Source organism: Podarcis gaigeae, assembly GCF_964106915.1.
Source record: "Podarcis gaigeae genome assembly, chromosome: 3".
In the NCBI taxonomy this organism is placed as follows: domain Eukaryota; kingdom Metazoa; phylum Chordata; class Lepidosauria; order Squamata; family Lacertidae; genus Podarcis; species Podarcis gaigeae.
The window spans coordinates 50,987,163-50,999,519 of NC_139680.1; the positions used below are offsets into that span (position 1 = coordinate 50,987,163).

The 12,357-nt window shown below is 37.5% G+C and overlaps 2 protein-coding genes across 6 annotated transcripts in view; one reads left to right on the forward strand and one right to left on the reverse strand.

The window, feature by feature from the left end:
- The window catches only part of CDC40 (cell division cycle 40), a 93,110-nt gene that overhangs the window by 40,333 nt on the left and 40,420 nt on the right, over positions 1–12,357 (forward strand). The window lies entirely within an intron of this gene.
- WASF1 (WASP family member 1) overlaps positions 1–12,357 on the reverse strand; it is a 49,158-nt gene that overhangs the window by 34,713 nt on the left and 2,088 nt on the right. For 2 of the 5 annotated variants that reach the window (XM_083731307.1, XM_083731310.1), the window contains exon 2: positions 5,656–5,813. The exons of 1 other annotated variant lie outside the window; for it this stretch is intronic. The gene's annotated coding sequence lies outside the window, so the exon portion shown is untranslated. Of the gene's footprint in view, positions 1–1,752; positions 1,810–5,655; positions 5,827–12,357 lie in introns of those variants that run through there. 2 more of the 5 variants (XM_083731308.1, XM_083731306.1) reach the window with 2 other exon arrangements.

A 12,357-nucleotide genomic window follows, 5' to 3' on the forward strand; every position in this document is an offset into this window, starting at 1 on the left:
CAGAACCTGAGCTGGTGATTTTGGGTTGAATCCAAAGATTTTGTCTGCACAAAACGCCAACTGTGGCAACTTATTTTTACAATAACAAAAAAGGAGGAGAGCACAAAATACATTGTCTATTAAGGGAAATAACCAAAGCAGGACAGTTGTTTTGATCCATGGACTGCACAATAGGCTTCAAGGTCTAAAAATCTCCACCTTCCTTCTTCAATATAAAAATCAAGTGTGCACAACCCAGACCTTTGCAGCAGTTGGGGTAAGTTTGTCTAACAGGAGGTTAAAGAATGAGAGAGAGCTGCAAACAGATAGACACATCTAGGAGGATATTGGCTGTTGTAGAGGTCTCTCAGAAATCCTATCTCTCTACCAGCAAGACTTTCCTCAGCTACAGATTGACTGTGGCCAAACCTTCAATGCATTACAAGCAAGATTTAACTGCATGCAAGGGCCTTTATCTGCCTGAGCAGTTTGGAATCCCTGCTGGAAGGCACAGAACAGTTTTGTCATTGCTATAACACAGCTCACCCTGGAGGTACATGTCTAGCATGGCCATGATAAAACAGAGAATGGCATATCTACAGTAGAAGCTTGGGGCAAAATATAAGAGCAGACAGTACCACATGACCAGCCTCTTGGTTCGCTGGTGTATATGGATGCTTCTGTACTCTGTGTACCAACTCAAAACTGGAACACATCCTTCTTTTTAAAGATTTTCCATTAGTGACTCAACAGCAGTCTAAAAAGCCAAGAATTAATCGGGGGGGGGGGCGCACTAGTCCAGTGAAACTTCAAGACGAACAAGTATTCGGCCATAAGCTTTGGTGGGTCAAAGAACACTTTTCTCAGGCACATGAAATGCTATCTGCAGCTGACAGATGCATCCATAAACATATGGGTGTGCGTACAAGAGTGTATGTACACTCACAAACAGAGAGAGAGAGAGAGAGAGAGAGAGAGAGAGAGAGAGAAAGCGCTATAAACAAGTTTGTGGGAAGAAGTGCAATGTAGCAAAGTGAAGATGAAAGGCTCAGGAAAGCATGATAGTCATGTTATAACCTATTAAGAGTGCAGTTCAGAACATTAGGCATTAAAAAAAAAAGAACAAGAAAAATTCAATTATTCTTGCCCGGTACGCAAAGAAACAAAAAGCAGCTAAAGAAACAATTATTTTCTGCAGCAACCTGGCCACACCCAGTCTCTACTGACCCCAATTGTGATGATTATCAAATCTTTAAGTGTTTTATGTTTATTAATCATATTTATTTGCCAAACCACAACTAGTTGTGAGTGGGTCACAGCCATAATTATTGTTATCTTTTGTATCTTTTTTGTATCTTTTGTATCTATTGTATCTTTTTTGTATTTTTTGCCTTTTTAAATAGATTTTGTGGTTCTGTGCCAAGTTGTTCATTTCCTGTGAATGCTGTGTGCTCCACCCCTTCTGTTCAAAGCTTTTGCTTCCCTGGGTAGCCTCTCCTTTGATTGTGATCTCATTGCCCAAGGAGAAGAATTCCAACCCTAATGTTCTCTTTATGTGGGGACACTTAAACATTCAATCCCCCACCTACAGCCAAACAGCAGATGCATGGTGTGTCAGCTCTCATTTACAATCATGTAGGGACAGGGGAGGAGTGGAGAAAAAGTTGGGTTGGGTGATTGAACTTTCTTCCACATAAACTAGGTTGAAAGTCACACCAGGGTCACTTTTTATTGCAGAATTTACACAGAAGCAGAGCTACTAGATATGGTCACCTGCACAGCTGCAGCCAATGTCCACAAATTTCAGACACGTGTAATTCAAAATTTTCATTCTGTAAACAAAAAACACCTAGGGTAAAAAAACACAAAACCCTCACTAAATCTACTAATGTTTTGCCATTGTGGTACATTTTTGTTACACCTTTGCCGCGGCTCCGGGGCGGATACTAGCGAGGGGAGGAGGCGCATTGTGCGCCCCGACACTCCCCACTGTGGCAGGCGCTGTACTGGCTGTGACGTCGCATGGGGGCGATGTGTGCGTTAGTCACGCACCGTGCCGACGTCACCTTCCCGCCTGCCCGCTACATTGTAAGGGGCATGTACGCTGGTCACTGCATTGAAAGGGGGCATGTACGCTGGTCACTGTTTTGAAGGGGAGTGAAGAACACACACACACAAAAAGGTAACTTGTTAATTTAATGTTTATTTCTATGAGGAGGAATAAATTCTGAGGGGTCAAACAAAGAAATAATAAAAAAAGTGACAAAAAAAGCTATTTTTATAATGATGAGTTTTGCGGCTCCCAGTTTTTTTTTCTTCGGAAACGGGTCCAAGTGGCTCTTTTTGTCTTAAAGGTTGCAGACCCCTGGTCTAAGCCATGTATGTTTTAAACAAAAACACATACATGTATTTGTATATATGTATAGTTTAAATAACCCAGGTGGCATTCAACTAAGTTTTACTCAGGGTAAATGCACTGAAATTAATGTTCATTAATTTTAATGAGTATACTCTGAGTAAGACTTAGATGAGTAACACCCAGGTATAGGGAGCCCCATATAATGCATAGTTTGAGAACAAATAGCTATACGCAGTTGAACAGAATTTTCACAGCTATGAATAAAATGTATGTGTGTATTCTAGTATGGCAAGTTTATACAATTCTCATTTCTTCTAGTTTGTAGTTTAAATTGTGTTTAATTCTTTCATTTGTTCTAATATCAATGAGTTTCCTTTAATGTCAATTCACTGTGCGTTAATAATAGTATGAAATGAATCCTGCTTGTCATGTGTAGCTCTTGCAGATTCATCCCCAAAATTCAAAAACTTTATTTCCATTAGAGACATGGCTAGAATTGATATCACAGTGGATTAATTAACATATACAGTAAGTAATTCTGAATCAGCTGATTGCACTCCAGAACAAAGTGATGCGTTCAAAAGTGTATCTGAAAAGCAGTATGTTTGATGCAAACAATAGCCATACATATTGATATTCAGTGCCTGGATAGGGAAAATTCTAGGTAGGAAAGAATGATCTAGGACAGGCACCCCCAAACGCGGCCTTCCAGATGTTTTCAGACTACAACTCCCATCATCCCTAGCTAACAGGACCAGTGGACAGGAATGATGGGAGTTGTAGTCCCAAAAAACATCTAGAAGGCCGAGTTTGGGGATGCCTGATCTAGGATCTATCTGAATACCAGCACACATCCTCTAAAACTCACAATTTTGTACTACAGCACCTAGACCTATACAAATATTCCACTAGTGCAATCCTGCATTTAGTTCAAATCCTGCATCACACACACTATAGACTAAAAGTAATTTAGTCTATAATAGGTAGAATAACAGGAAAGGATGGCAAGTAGGGAGCTGTTCAGCTACCACCAACTGCTATAAAGCCCTCTCCAGTCCCTTTTTGATTTATTGACACTCCTTCAACATGTACAAACAAATTAGACTGCATCCAAAATCATATACGTGTGGAGGTTGAGATCTACACCAGCTACCTCTTTGATTCTTATAAAAAGACAATACGAACATGTAAATTGGTTTGGGGGTTTTTTTTTGTTTGGTTTGGTTTGTGTGTGTTTTTTGCTGTTTTACCTGTTGGACACTTAACCTCTGGCAGAGGTTGCTAAGCTTTTGGGGCCAACGGAATTTTGGGAGACAGATATCCAGGGAATTGTTCTGCAGACAGTTCCAAAAGGTAGCATTTGATGAATGTCAAGACTTCCTACCATGAATAGTACTGAACTAAGTTTTGAACTAAGTATTGAACTGTTGAACTAAGACCAAATACAGAACTTTCACCCACAAGGCCTTTAAAATTATAATTAAAAGAAATGGTTAGAGTGGGATGCAAAAGTGTATCAACAGTAAAGCACTTCAGTAACTGTAAACTTACAGTCTCTATCCACCCTTTAAAGGCACTGGCCCTTGCTTGAGCATTGTATTGCTGGTCCTGACTTGGGAACACAGTAGAAAGCTATTGAGATTGTCTCCAGTTGACTTAAAAGAACTAATGTAGAAATTACAGGATTATTTCAAAATAGTGGGACTGCACTGTAATAGCAGAAGTCCTCACACAATAATTATTTGCAAAATTGCACCACAGTCATAATATGCCAGTAATTAGCAATTTGGATTGGAATCATTGGTTAATTATCAATTACTCTTGAATCTTGGCTTCTTAGACTGCTGCTGACAATCACCAGAGAAAAAAGCAGCAGAAGTTAAAAGCTATAGCTAACTAGATTTCTAACTTTTCTTTTCACATTGCTTCAATTGTGATATCCTGATGGAGGAATCCCCAACAGTAAGGAGGTGATGTGCAGCATAAAATAGTTCTGCAAGCTATGAGAAGATTGGCATATGCAATTTTCATATTCTTCAATGTATATGTTGAAATAGAGGGTAAATTAAGTAAATTTCAAGGCATTCCCTAAATTACCATGCTGAGAATCTTCTAATATCTCCTACTGATATATCTAATTAATGTGCTCATCTGTTCAGATGTTGTAAGCCAGACATGAGCTTTATAACACTACTTTCATTCTACAGTGTATTTTGAAAGCATCAGCAGAACAATTTTGCTAAAGTGTAGAAAAAGCCCACAGAACAGAAATTGTGTTATTTAATACGATGGTACAAACAGAAGTGAAACTCTTTTGCTATCATGATGTTCAATCTGTTTCAGATTTCAATTTCCATAATTTGCTTTGGCTGCTAAGCAACAAATCAAATATGGTTTGATGTATTTCATATTTGAATGCATTATTCCCCCTGCTGCTCTGATGGCTGAAAATACAGTTGCAGAAGACCTGCTTTCAGAGGAACACTATTCAAAGAAATATAGATTTCAATGGGGGTATTAATCATCTGAAAAAATACAAGAATCCACAGAAAGTAAGACTCCAATTCTTAGAAGAGTGTTCTCAATCCATCATCATTTCTCCTTCATACAACATGAAAGGGCTTTGGTTCTTACCTTAGTCTATGGGAGAGCATCTCTAAAATTAAAAAAAATGGAAACCATGGGAAAACAGTTTAACTCATATTGATCTATTGCTAGAACTCCTTTTTTAGTACTCAAGGTCTTGTCTCTCAAGTTTCCATTTGCCAACTTCAGTACCCTTAATAAATAAATCACAGTATCAATAAGGCACACCTTGCTAAGACCTTCACTTTAAAAGACTGCACGCAAGTTACTCCCGGTGTTTAAAAAAACTGAACACAAAGCAACTGATGTTGAGATGGAAGGCAGCAAGCAGAAGAAGTTGGGAACTTTCAAGAATATCATGATTAGGAAATGGCAGCTTGCACATTACCTCTTCCAGAGATAAATGACAGCTGCCTCAAGCCCATTAATTTTGCATTGTTTGACATTAAAATTAGTAATTATAATCAATATTTCACTGGTAGAGAGGAAATGGGATGTGCAAGATAAATTATAGATTTACCATTTAATTAAGCAATTTTTCAGACAAAGAAACTGGAATTCTGATTCAAATTATAAGAATTACCATTGCATTACAGGAAAGTATACTATATTCTCTTGATACTGTACTGGAAGAGAGGTATGCTCAACCTTGCATTCAAATTCAGTTTACCAGATCACAGCCAATGTGTCTAAGATCAGAAATTATGTTTGTACCATCTATCTTAACTTACCTTTTGCTTTTCAGTTGTCTTCTACCAATAACACTCCAGGGGGTGTTTGATTTTACACTCTCAAAATAGTCTTCTGTGCATAAACAGGTACTGCTTCATTATAGGAAAGCATACACTGCAATCACTTGTGTCTCATCTCTGGCCAGGAAACGTCACATCTAGAAGTGAAAGGTTAATTTAAAACTATTTAATCTTTGACCTTTCTACAAATGATTGTCAACAAGGATGTAATTGGTGTAAATTATTATGTTAACACCTGTCCACTGGGAACTGGATTGAGACTACAACTGCATTTCACACATTAGAATATACTGGCTTTTTTGGCATTTTTCAGATTAAGAGATGGATGATCATGACTTTCAGTGATTTTTTTTATATTTTCCACCTGCTAGATATATAAACTACTTCTTTTTTTTTACAACAAAGTTATAATCTCAATGCTACCATCTACAATGTTGGAGGATTAAATATGAAAGAGGAAAGGAGACAAAAACATCATGGGACAACAGTCTCCATAGTTGTTGAGGAGCACACAGAGTATTAAGTGGGTCAGGTCTGCTGCACAAAATTTATGATTACCGTACTTCAAATAGCTGCAGGGATCCAAAATAACCCCACCGGCTTTGGGGGGGGAATACATTTTGAGTGTATTTCAAGGATTTGTATCTTCCAAAGCAAAAAGTCCTAATCCTTAAAATTATTAATTATATTTGGGCAGAATACAATTCAAATGCTATCTATATACAAAATTGATGACATGTGAAGCCACATGTAAGTAATGAAGAATCTTATTGACACCTGCCCCTTGCTTAAGAGATCCCTCACTCCATCTGTTTTAATCATCTCAAAATAGGACGTCTCAAGTCCACTTAATCTTTGGTTATTTGGATTGGATTTAATTCATCCTGTTTGACATATGGGATTTATGTTACTCTTATGCTGTGATCTTATTTTATGATTACATCGGGCTTTTAAAAAAGAGGTGATGTATGCTGTGGTGTCTTTAATGCGCCAAGTAAACCTAAGTCTCATGCATGGGATAAAAATGATAGGCAGCAAAACTGATAATGTGACAAGAGGGTTGGGATAGGAATATCAGATTATAGAGCACAAATGAAAGTGAGATCCAGTAAAGCAAGAAAAAGACTCAAAGTGTGTGTAACTTACTCACAATTGAAAAGTGAGTAAGTACATCTCAACATCAGAGGAGGGATTTCTTATTTTCTGTAGTACACTACCTACTCAGTCTCTATTGAATTCAAATTTGATAACTGTAAAATCTTTGTATGATTTCCAACTCAGCTGCTTCATACTGAAATTTTTGTGTAAGACACCTTTGAAGTTGGTTAGAGAATACCTAGCAGACATGTTCATCCACTGGTTTCTGAGTGTTGACATGTTTAATGTCCAATTCATGTCAAGGCAGAAAGGCACTGCTGGCACATGATAACATGTATCACACAGAAAATAGGAAAATTAATGAGTCCCTGGTGGTACTGCCAATTCTGTTGCCCCATGATAGCATCACTTGAGCAAATATGAGGACAAGGCTAATATTGAATCAGTTGAAAGGGCTAGCTCCTGAATTTGTGTTTATTGGTAAGTAGCTGCTTCAGATGGTGATGACGAGCAAAGGAAGCTTTCTACCCAATATTTGAAAAGAAAAGCTCACATTCCAAGACAGGCTGCTGATCCTTAACGATGCGCTAGAGATAGGATACAGCTGGGAGCTGTAGGTGACAACTATTGATACTCAATAGTTGTGATAGCAGAAGCCACCAATGCAATGAATCCTGTTAGCACAATGGGGCTTCCCCTCATTCCCAGTTGGCTCCAGAGAGATTGAGAGAAGTGCTAGAACAGCTCACTGGAGGAGAATGGAGATAGTGCCATTAGTGCAAGAATTTATGCTTGCCTGATGGAGGAATCTCCTTACTACTATTTTGAATTCCACCCTTTCTAGATTCAGTTGACTCTTTAGACTGACACAGCCAAATAAGTATCTATTTCTAAATTTGCTTAAGTACAGTGGTACCTCGGTTTAAGAACAGCCTTGTTTACAAACGATTTGGTTTATGAACTCTGCAAAACCAGAAGTAGTGTTTGCAAACTTTACCTCAATCTAAGAATGGAATCCAAATGGTGGAAGGGCACCAGCGGCAGGAGGCCTCATTAGGGAAAGCGCGCCTCGGTTTAAGAATGGTTTCAGTTTAAGAACGGACTTCCGGAATGGATTAAGTTTGTAAACCAAGTTACTGTAGTTTTTGAAATCCTTTATGTAGATCCTGTAGATATTTGTACCTATACAAGTATTATTGAAAATGCAGTTATGTCTTAACTTGGCTGTAAACCTTCAGGCAATGACAGAAGTCACTAAGAAATTCCACCGTATTCCAGAAGCTATATCTATTACATAGCTATATTATAGTGATCAGAAAATTTAATGGTTATATACTGGTTGATAGTGGAGTGAAGGGCCTGGAAGTATTACAAAAGGACCTCCTTCCTTGGAGTCAGTTACTTCCTTTGGCAGAAAAGGTAAAATAGAAATTTAGGGAGTAAATAAATAAAGGTATGATGCCATTGACCAAGTAGATAGTTCAGTTGGTTAGAGTGTGGTCCTGACAACACCAATGTTGCAGGTTCAATCCCTATGTAGGACAACTGCATATTCCTGCATTTCAGGGGATTGGACTAGATGATTCTCAGGGTCTCTTCCAACTCTATGATTTTATAATCGGAGTATCTCAGATACAGTAGACACATGCAGACAGGAGTTGAGAGTATTGCTCCAACTCAGTCAAAAATATGGGGTGCTACTATGCATATGCCAATTTTACAACAGTGACATTCATCTCATTGAAACTGGAGTGTTAAAGATTGTATTCTCTCAAGCGGACTTATGTGGTGGTGAGTTCTTTCAAAATGCATAAATTTGCTTGGAATCAGAATAACCAAAGTTGATGTCTATCCAGCAAAAATAATTTGTTTTCAAAATATATATGCCCCTCCCATTAAAACTGTTCTTTTGTATGCAGTTATTATGAAATATAATTTCATTAGACATTATTGCTGTTTGGAATTGCATGTGACAGCAAGAAATCATTGTGCAAATGTAAAATATGTGCTGGAAAACTGCTGATTAAACTAGCATGTTTAAGGAGGTTATTTGATTTATACTACCTGTACACAATCCAGACAATGTATTCCTCTTGTACAAAGACAAGAACATAGCCAGAATAAATATTAAAATACTCAATATGTTCAGGGATTTGGCCAAGACAGTATAAAGCGACTTCTGAGAACCTGACTTGACACAAGTCTGGTATGCTGCTGTGAGAAGGCTCTGGGACGGTAAACTACAAATAAAAATGTACAACACCCCCACCCAATCAAAAAAGCTACTGGCTTTCTCCTACTTTTTAACTTCTGTACCCTAAAGCAGTAAATAGTGATTTACCCCAGAATCTAACACAACAATGGGCAGAATGAAGAACTCCAACAATGAAACAAAATTATTCCAGAGGAATTCTGGTTAAAGTGCTGGTACAAAATGGAATGCATAATTATTTTAAAAAATTATATACACATAAATCTCAGATCATACCTAAGCCCTAAAATTTCAGCTGATTATTTTACCATATGTATTAAGACTTTGGTTTGGTCGTGGGATATTAATTAGATATGTTAATTAAATGTGCCACACTCAACTGCGAAGTGAATCACCTGACATCACTATGATGTCAAGTGATGCTGTGCCTTGAAGCCCCCATTGCCAGGACTAGGGCTGCTTGAAAGCCCTTTTGCAAACAGCCCTGCACTGCTCTACAAACCTCAGAAAACCAGGGATTCAAGGAGCAGTGCAGCGCTGTCTGCAAAAGGGCTTTCAAACAGCGGTGGTTTCCCATTCAATGAAAACTGCTTCTCCCTCCAGGAGAAAGGTGATGGGCGGTGGGCATGGCTCTTCCAAACTGGTCTGACAGGCCAAATAGGAAGGGCTGGGGAGCCATGTCTGACCCATGGCTGGAGGTTCCACCCCTGGTATAACATAATGCTATTCTTTAGCAGGTAGTCATTATATAAAACAACTAAAGCTAGTGGTAATGTTTTACAGTAATCTAGTATGTTTTCCATTTTTAAAACTTTATAGCAAGCAAGAAGCCTAGAAAGGTCTTTCTCATCTGAAGATTCTCATGTTGGAGTTTGACGTGACAGTAGATAATGTCAAACCAACAGGCTGGTCAGATTTAATATACGGGGGGAATGGAATCTATACCGAAGATGTACAAAATGGGGGGAAATGTATAGAAAAGACTGTACACAATGCATAAATGTGATTTAGAAGAATAAATTAACAGGCACTGCACTTTTATTACCTACAGCTTGTCACAAACAAAACACAGAGATCAGCCTTCCTCAAACCATTCTATCAGGTTTTCATCATCCTGCCCCACTTTTCTTCCAAAATTTTATCCCAGTGCATTGCACTCCACTGTATAAAACAAATTGCAATGAGATGTCTATTTCTTTCCATGCATATTGTGTGCTTAAAAGTTCTTCATCCCACTGAATGGGGAGGAAAAAAACTATTGCCAAATATAATTGGTGTGGGTGTGTAATATTTGTGTACATATTCCAGAATGGATTCCTTGAAATCCAGTGATTTCAATGGGGGCCCTACAAGAGTGATTTAGTTGGGTATTATCTTCTGTGACCAAGTCAAGAACTGGCAACTACATTAGGCATCTAAAAGATAATTAAAGAAGAACCCTTAGGAATGAACACCAACACATGCCAGTCGGTATTCAAATTCAATTTGTTTATTTAAACTACATATATGCTGCAAAGCCCTCCCAGTGCAGCTTAAAAAGAAAACTGGATTCACTTATGTAGGATAATTTATCTTCATATGGTTAGCAGAAACACTGTGCTTTCAAATGATTTACAGTATTAACCACTTACAATGCTTCTGATCCTCCTTTTACCAGTCACCTTCAATCAGTTTATATGCCACATCCTGTATTATCAGCCGCCACTGGACATAACCTTTGGAAGTTTCAAGCTTGTAAAATAATATACTAGATGACAACTAGCATTTTAAAAATCCACACATTTGCTTGTCTAAAGCAAATAACTCTTCCTGAGACAAGAATGGTAACAAGAGCACCTTTTATAACTGAACTGTTCTAAATATTCCTCTTGTATTGACTCATTCTAAATCAGACAAGGCTATCTTCACATATATCTATTTCCCTCGGTTTTATACAAATGCTGGTTATGCTGTTCATAGACTCACTCTGAAAACACACACACATACTGCACCTCACTGATGGTAAAACTAGAAAGAGATATTTGAAAGCCTTTACAGCAAATGCATGCTACTGCAGAACAGTGCACTACTGTATTCACACATTTCAACTTAATTATATATCTCATGCCCAGTGCTGCTGGATAAAAGCAATAGAGACTTCAACAAAATAGTTTTCTGAATGGGGTATCTGACCAATGTTCTCAAAGATACATTCCGAGCATGATATTTCTGAACACTGGTATTCGTAAACAAGAGACCTCTTTTTGTGCATTGTTATGTTCATAATAAATCTGTTACATTATTACCTAAAGCCAGTAGGGTGCTAATATAGATATATATTTGCTGCTGTTATTATTAAGTTGACCATACCTACAATCAGGTTTTTATCATCTATTATAGAATGTCTAGATTTAGCTTTATTTTTACATTTGCTTCACATATGATGGAACATCTGCAGTATAATGATCCAAAGGTAGTATCAGTGAATTTTTTTGCAAATAGGCCCTTGAGAAACGTTTTCTCTTTTTTTTAATACACAGTTTGAGACATCTATTTCCAGACAAAGTTTTAAATTTTAAAACCTAATTTACAGGAAGAAGCAATTCAGTGCAACTGAAGTACATTATGCAGGATCCAATATTGGTAGATCACATTTCAAATTCTTTAAAATAAGAGCATCACAGACACTTAGTCTCTGCAATTCTCAGACTCTGCAAAAGATTAGAAAAAGCCTAGAAATGTAACAAAATATTACTAGGAAGCCTATTTTCATATAAATATTTTATGCTTTATAGATTAAAAAACCTCTATCACCTTATTGTCCAGCACTGGCTTTCAAAAGTTCTTATATACATGAATTATTTAAAAGCACTCAAAATAAAATATCAAATTCAATACCTCATATTTGCACTATTTTTAATTTCAAACTAGTACAAAATTATGTAAAATGTCAGAAATTAACAGCTAAAAGAGTTGAAGGCAGTTGAAAGAACTGATTCAGATCTATCACTATAAGCTTAGTTTCATTTAAAATTAGGCATTTAGACTATTTTAGATTACTACCATTTTTGCATTGCTTGCAGTAGATTTTATACATTTGGGAAGCATGTGTATGCTTTGACTACTACCAGGCAGTTAAGGTCTCTAGCTAGATTTAAGACATATAGGCAAAAATTTATGAAGTACCGTATTTTTTGCTCTATAAGACTCACTTTTTCCCTCCTAAAAAGTAAGGGGAAATGTGTATGCGTCTTATGGAGCGAATGCAGGCTGCGCAGCTATCCCAGAAGCCACGCAGCTATCCCAGAAGCCAGAACAGCAAGAGGGATTGCTGCTTTCACTGCACAGTGATCCCTCTTGCTGTTCTGGCTTCTGAGATTCAGAATCTTTTT